We start from the raw sequence: 7326 nt of genomic DNA, 5'->3' as shown, positions 1-7326 counted from the left end.
TGGGCAATGATCTGGAGCACACTATCTGGAGGGAGGTAGACCTCAGGTCACTCTTGGAGATGTTAGTATTGCCTCAATGGGCCTGAGTGACCACAAGGTCCATGACTGCCTTGGAAGGTAGTCAAGGGCATCTGGAGCCTAGAACAATGGCACAAACAGCTGCCCAGAGGAAGAGGGGCAAGAGGCATGGGAAACAAAGCCCCAAAGTTCCCACAGTCGAGGTTGATGGGGCAATCTGAGGAGAATTCTCCCTGGCAAACTGGGGAGGAAGCTGCCACCCTGGATTACCTGCTCTAGCTTGCTGGCTGGCAAGCTGAAGTTGGGCCCACCGTGGAGGAATTCTGCAAGGTGCAGAAAGAGTGCCCTACTCTAGTGGGCTTCAGTAGGCAAGCTCGGACCCAGGCAACAGGTGACACCTCTGGAACTCACCTGATCTACTGGCAGACTTACATCCTGTATAGTGAGCCTAAGGCTTATGGATCTGGGCTAGCCCAAGTTTCACAGGACACTCCTGCTGGGCTTGGCCTATGATGTACCCTTGGCAGTACATATGGGGCAAGACAAGAACCTTGCCTGGCTTAATGCCCACTCATTTTGACTTGAACGAAGACGGCCTCAGATGCATTCTGTAGGTTCTATCTCACATGACAGGCAAGTGAAAGTCAGTGAAAAAGCTCAAGGGTCCCCTGATCTCATTACCTGTCATTGGCACTCCCTTTGAGAGGGTAAACATCAATGTTATTGCACCCGTGGACCCCAAGACAGCTTTTGGAACAGGTTCATCCTGGTCTTTGTGGACCATGCCACTTGCTAACCAGAGGCCATCCTTCTGAGGTTGTTGACTGCACCTGCAATTTTTACCCATGTGGGGTACTCTAAAGAGGATTTGTCTGACAGAGGCTGAAACTTCATGTCAGTGTACATGAAGTCCATGAAGGATGAGTATGGAGTAACTTATAAGTCCTTCACACCCTATCACACCCAAACAAACGGTCTTGTGGAGATATTCAACAAGACCTTGAAAGGCATGATAATTGGCTATTCTGAGCCAATGAGGAGTGAGACATTCTCCTTTCATGCTTTCTCTATGCCTTCCGGTAGGTGCCACAGAAGGGAGTAGGATATAGCCCCTTCCAAACATAAATATCTGCCATTGTTCTAGGCTCCAGATGCCCTTGACTACACGGACTTTTTTTTTTTCCTTGCTGCATCTCTGAGACATGGCGACTCGCCCAGCACCAGTCTCTGGCGCCATCTCCACCGCTGTCAGTATTCCAGCTGCCGGCACCCCCTTGCTGCCCACCACTGTCGCAATTCCTGGGTCCCTGGATAGTGCTGTGAAGCACGTGCAGATCGACGGGCTGGTTTTGCTGAAAATTATTAAACATTACCAAGAAGAAGGGCAAGGCAGTGAGGTGGTCCAGCGTGTGCTGCTGGGGCTTGTGGTAGAAGACCGACTTGAAATCACAAATTGTTTTCCGTTCCCTCAACACACCGAAGATGATGCAGACTTTGATGAAGTTCAGTACCAGATGGAAATGATGCGGAGTCAGCCCCACGTGAACATAGACCACCTTCACGTCGGCTGGTACCAGTCCACGTACTACGGCTCCTTCGTCAGCCGCGCGCTCCTGGACTCCCAGTTCAGCTACCAGCATGCAATCGAGGAGTCTGTCGTCCTTATTTATGATCCCATCAAGACTTCACAAGGATCTCTTTCTCTGAAAGCTTTTAGATTGGCTCCTAAACTGATGGAAATTTGCAAAGAGAAGGACTTTTCTGCTGAAAGTTTGAAAAAGGCAAATATTGCATTTGAGCACATGTTTGAAGAAGTTCCAATTATAATTAAGAATTCACATCTGAATAATGTGCTACTGTGGGATCTGGAGCAGAAATCACCTGTATCTGACAAACATGAGCTATTGAATCTGGCCAGCAGTAATCACCTGGAGAAAAGCCTGCAACTGCTGATGGATAGAGTGGATGAAATGAGCCAGGATATAGTCAAGTTTAACACCTATTTGAGGAACTCCAGCAAACAGCAGCAGCAGAAGCATCAGTATCAGCAAAGACGTCAGCAAGAAAACATGCAGCGTGTGACTCGGGGAGAGCCTCTCTTGCCAGAGGAAGACATGACTAAACTGTTCAAGCCTCCGCTGCCCCCTCCTCGGATGGACTCGCTGCTCATTGCCGGACAAATTAACACCTATTGTCGCAATGTCAAGGAGTTTACTGCGCAGAGCCTTGGTAAACTTTTCATGGCTGAAGCTCTTCAAAGTCAAAACAACTAGAGAAAATGGGTGTCCTTTGCAAATAATTCTACCTGATATAACAAAAATAGTATCTGAATTTTGTAGGTCTACTTTGATATTATTTTAACGTGTCTAAAAATAAAACAAACTCAATGAAAATAAACTGTTACGACATGGTACAAAAAAAAAAAAAAAAAAGGACATAGCCCCTTTTAACTCCTCTATTGCCACTTGTTAGAAATTGGGATCTCTGATTGGCTAAGACTTGCACGAAAGCCAGGCAGAGACCACCACTCTAGTCAGGGAAAGGGAGTTTCATGCCAAAGGTAACCCCTGCTCACCCCTTTGGTAGCTTGGCACGAGCAGTTAGGGGATTATTTACACATGACAGGGCCACGTGGGCCACTGTCAGAATCATCACTTGGTAAAAATAGTAAAAGTAAGAATATATCATGAACTTAGAACACAGCCAGTAATCACTGGCAGACTCTATACTCAGCATCAACCTGTAACATAAATGATATCATTCACAAAATCACAGAAGGCAAGAACTCTATTCTGCACCAACGTCAGAAGCCTAAATATAGTAGACCATAATCTTCTCAATATAACTGGCATTAAGAAATAAGCTTACTAGCATAAACTGCAGTAGGGAATAAATCAAACCTAGACCACAGTAGAGAACCAAATAAAACATAAGACAGTCGGTAAAACCTAATAAGCATAAAATCACATCAATAAGCATTAATCAAGGTGCATAACACAAACTATATAAATTACATTTCCTAGCACCTAAAAAAAATCACACTAGGGTCTGGCGCGCTATAAATCTAACAGTCACCTTGGCCAACTGGCCATCTCTAAGGGGCTCAAATGCCCTCTGTCCATAAATCAAGGTGCGCTGCCAATGCAGAGACAGTCAAGGGTGCGCACTTGGCGCAAACCTAAACGTTGCAGCTGCCCACTACTTGCTGGGCATCTGTGAATCTCAAATGCAGGGCCTAAACATAGCAGCTGGCACTAAGTGCGGCGCAGTTGTGCAGGTCAAGATGGGGGCGAAGGAGTGCGTCTCACTCCTGAGTCCAAGACATGTCCCCTAAAACAAAGGAAGGCCTAAACAGTGCAGCTGCCCACTAATTGCTGGGCAGCTGTGAAAGTAAAAAATGCGGCATGGGCTCTCAATGGCCCTTAGAAAAAAATGTGCCCAATGTTGGAGCCACCTAGGCTCTGCAAATCATCAGCAACACGTTGGAGCCATCTAGGCTCCGAAAACACCTATGTCCCATGGAGCACAAGGGCTCCTGAAATAATTATGCGCAAACTGGAGTAGCACTGACCCCTGAGGACCGCACTGGGCCCTTTAAATAAATATGGCAAGTTTGGAGCGGCCCTATGCAAGACGGGGCCGTTCAGAGGCGAAAATAGCCCTGTGACTCAAAGGGCACTACACCGGGAAAGAACACAGGGCTGGTAAATAACTTTGTCCCCAAGGTTGGTGCCATCTAGGCATTGGGAAATCACTATGCCTCCATGGAGCCACGGGGAGCTGAAAGCCACGATGCCCCAAGTCCCTCACGGGGAATTTAGAACACATGGTGGCACTCTCAGTAGTCCACTTGGAGCCCCCCCCAGCCCTTTCTGACTCACCCAGCTGCTAAGGGGTGCTCCTCTTCCTCAAGTGCGGCAGGGGCAGGCACCGTCAATGTGCCTCGAGCCCCCTCCATTTGCAAGCATGACTCGGTGGCGCCTGCGGGGCTCTCCTTCAGTCATGAGAGCCCTGGGCAGGCAGGCACCATAGTTCTCCCTAGGGGCAGCTTTAGTCGTCCTCTCCAGGCTGCCGGGCGTGTGCGGGACTTCCTCCTCAAAACCGGACGTCCCATCCGCCGTCAGGCACCTGGTGGCCTGACTCCCGTTTTTGCCGTGGCGGTGACTGATTCTTTGGGGCACAACGAGGGGTAGGGTCCCTCGAGATGAAAAATAAAGGTAGAAGTGGGCACCCGTGTGAGACTCTAATAAGATGTGTGGGATGTGTGTAGACTAGCTCTCTCAAGAAGGTTTTTTAAATTGATGCGATTATGAGGCTAATCTGGGCCAGCTTTATGTAGTGCCTTGAAAGTGTGCGTAGTGAGTTTGAATTGTGCTTGTTTGTGCAGGAGGAGCCAGTGGATCTCCTTCAGGTGTGATGTGATATGAGTGTGGCATGGGACATTGAGAGTGATTCCAGCTGCCGAATTATGACTGGTCTGCAGCCTTCTGGTGAGTTTTTTGTTCATCCCAGCAGAGATAGTATTCTCATAGTTCAGCTTGCATTTCTGTGAGGGCGGGCATGATGATTTTTGGGGGGGCAGATTGGGAGATATTTGAAAGTTTTCCTCAGCATCTTCAGAGTAAGGAAGCATGAAGTAGTTATGGCATTGACTTGGGTAATTGTTAGATCTGACATCCTTGGCATGAGATTCCATTAACATGTGTGCCTTTCCTCCCTAGTTTTGCTAAAGTCGTTTAGGTTGAAACTAGGGCAAATTCAGTTTGGGACCAAATAGAGAAATTATGTTTCCACTCAAATGAATTGTAATTTAAAATCCTCTTTTGTGGGAAATTCAGATTTCAAGTTACAATTATGAAAATACCATTAATGGAAAGCTCAGTAATCTCAATGTGGTAACCCAGCTTTGTGCAGAACCTGGGGATAGATACAGTATAGGAGCAGTGCCACTTAAAAAAAAACTCTTTTGTTTATGTCCCCCTATCCTGATGGGAATTCACAACATATGTGTAAGAAGCACATACAACAACAATGTTGATTAATCAAATCTTTTAGTACTTGGAAAATTTAAAGCGTAAACAAAAATATTGACAGACAATATTTAACATACACAACAAAATACACAAAAATATATATTCTCATTAGTGACATGAAATGGTGACAGATTGTGACAATGCACATCAAAAACTCCACAAATATTAACAAAAAGACAAAAACATCAACATTGAAATCATATTTCTTCTGCTATTACTAGCAACCACAAAGACCCTAAGAAGACTACTTTAACTCTATAGATCTTCCTGGGCTGAAAACATGCTAGTTGTTGAACGTCAATGTTTTGACCCCTATTCTCGTGTGTGTTTCATATGGGTGATTGTTTTGTGGGGAATTTTGTAATTAGTGGACTGTTAGAGTGTTGTGATAGTTCCTCTCTTGATTTTAGGGATCATTCAACTTGCCAAGTTGCATTTTTGCCCTTTTGTCTTATGTTTTAGAGATTCAAGCCACTTATTGTAAGTTATCTTCACACATTGTACGTTACCCATGAGGTTCAATTGAAACAAGCATTGGCAAAGCCAATAGGTTTTGCCTTTGGGACTCATTAGGTTTGACAATTGCATTTTACGAACGGTTCAACACCGGGGGAGTGGGTGATCTGTGGACTGGATATGAGGAGCAGCAGCATTCCTCAGAAGCACTACAGCGGGAGCAGTAACCTCAGTTAAAACATAAATATTCAAATCAATGAATGGTATACAGGGCGCACATGCTATGAATGTATACAAGTATGGTTGACTAGGGCAACTGAGGTGCTATGACATCAAGTCCCATGTTATGCTGCACTTTGTGGTTAGGAGATATGCTGCAACACTGTGGTCTTCTGTGCCTGCCTGGGAGTGAAGGAAACCTCTTGGGACAGGGTGTGCTACCATCGCCTGCAGTGGCAAGTAGTCTTTATCAACATGCTGTGGCACTATGACGATGGCATGGAGAGATGCTGCCTCTAGAGACTACAACACAATGCCCTTTGGTGCATTGGAACACTATAGCACCATGCTCTAAAATTGAAAATGCTATAGAGCTAGGGTTAGGCGCTTCATAGCCCTGTGGAATCATGGGGGAGCGGGTAGGATAGTTTCAAGCAGTAAGCACCGAGCAAGAGACATGTAACCTGTTAAGGCATGTGACATTTAACCCTTTGACTTCGCATGCTGGAACTAGGGTGCGCAACACCCCATGAACTTTTCCCGGAAATGTACCACATGGAATTGTGAATGTACTACGCCAGACAAAGAAATATTACAGGTTGTTTACCAAGTCGGGATATTTTAAATAAAACCCTTTCTCCGGAACTCAGAGCACCACATGCAGAAATCCTACTGCAGCTTCTATTACATTCTGGCCATCTAACACATGAGAAAACAGCCAACTACTAACATTGAACAATAAAGGGGGGAGGGTATTTCTCACAGCAGGCAGGCCTTATATTTATTTATTTATTTATTTATGTTTCTTGTATAGCGCAGGAATTCAATCTCCAGGGAGATATCTCCGCGCTGTCTTGTTCCGAAGATGAATGAATGAGGACTGAAAGTTTGTGTGACAAAAGTGAAACTAGACGCCAGGCACCCGGCCAACAGTAGGCCTGACAAGAAGTAATAGCAGGGAAAAAGCCTCTTGAGTTCCTAGTACGAGAGACACAAATGCACACAAGAGCTTAAGAGTAATATAGTGTTGTACATTATTAAAAAATAATCTTCCAAGTTTTATTGGTTTATCATAGTGTTGCAGTCTGCATAAAAGCAAATATTTCTAAGGCACTAATTAAGATTCTAGGCAGCATTAACACGGTACATCATGAGATAATCACTGCCAACTGAATTATATCATGGACGCATAGGAAAGACTATTTTCTAATACACCTTCAGTGCAGTTATTTATGCTGTTAAAACATGCTCTCCGAGAGCCACTGTGGTTTAATGAACAATACATTTCTGAACAGCTAGAAAATAAACATAATAAAAGACATGTTCGGCCTACTGTACTTGCAAGTTATGTAATGACAGTACAGAGCTATAGCACACTCATCAACACGCATAAGTTAGGTCAGCGCCAGGACATTAGCATCACACCGAACAAACTCAGATCTGCAACCAAACATGCAGATATGCCCACAATTGCAGTGTACAGTTGGAGTAGTAGGGAACCACACTAAGTGCCATTTTTGAACTAGATAACATACGTAAGTATACCACGAGTTTTAACTCAGTAGCGAGCAGGTCTTGACTGACATTGCTTCATTTGTGA

General features: G+C 45.1%; 1 pseudogene across 1 annotated transcript; it reads left to right on the top strand.

Moving 5' to 3' along the window:
• The first annotated feature begins 1217 nt into the window (after positions 1 to 1217).
• LOC144818193 (eukaryotic translation initiation factor 3 subunit H pseudogene) lies at positions 1218 to 2445 on the top strand (annotated as a pseudogene). Its single transcript, XR_013607064.1, has one exon. The product of XR_013607064.1 is annotated as a eukaryotic translation initiation factor 3 subunit H pseudogene (transcript).
• The last annotated feature ends 4881 nt before the right edge of the window (positions 2446 to 7326 follow it).

The sequence above is a fragment of the Lissotriton helveticus genome, chromosome 2_1 (assembly GCF_964261635.1).
Source record: "Lissotriton helveticus chromosome 2_1, aLisHel1.1, whole genome shotgun sequence".
NCBI lineage: Eukaryota > Metazoa > Chordata > Amphibia > Caudata > Salamandridae > Lissotriton > Lissotriton helveticus.
Note: the sequence above shows the minus strand (reverse complement) of the source record. Positions and strands in the feature narration are given on the sequence as shown.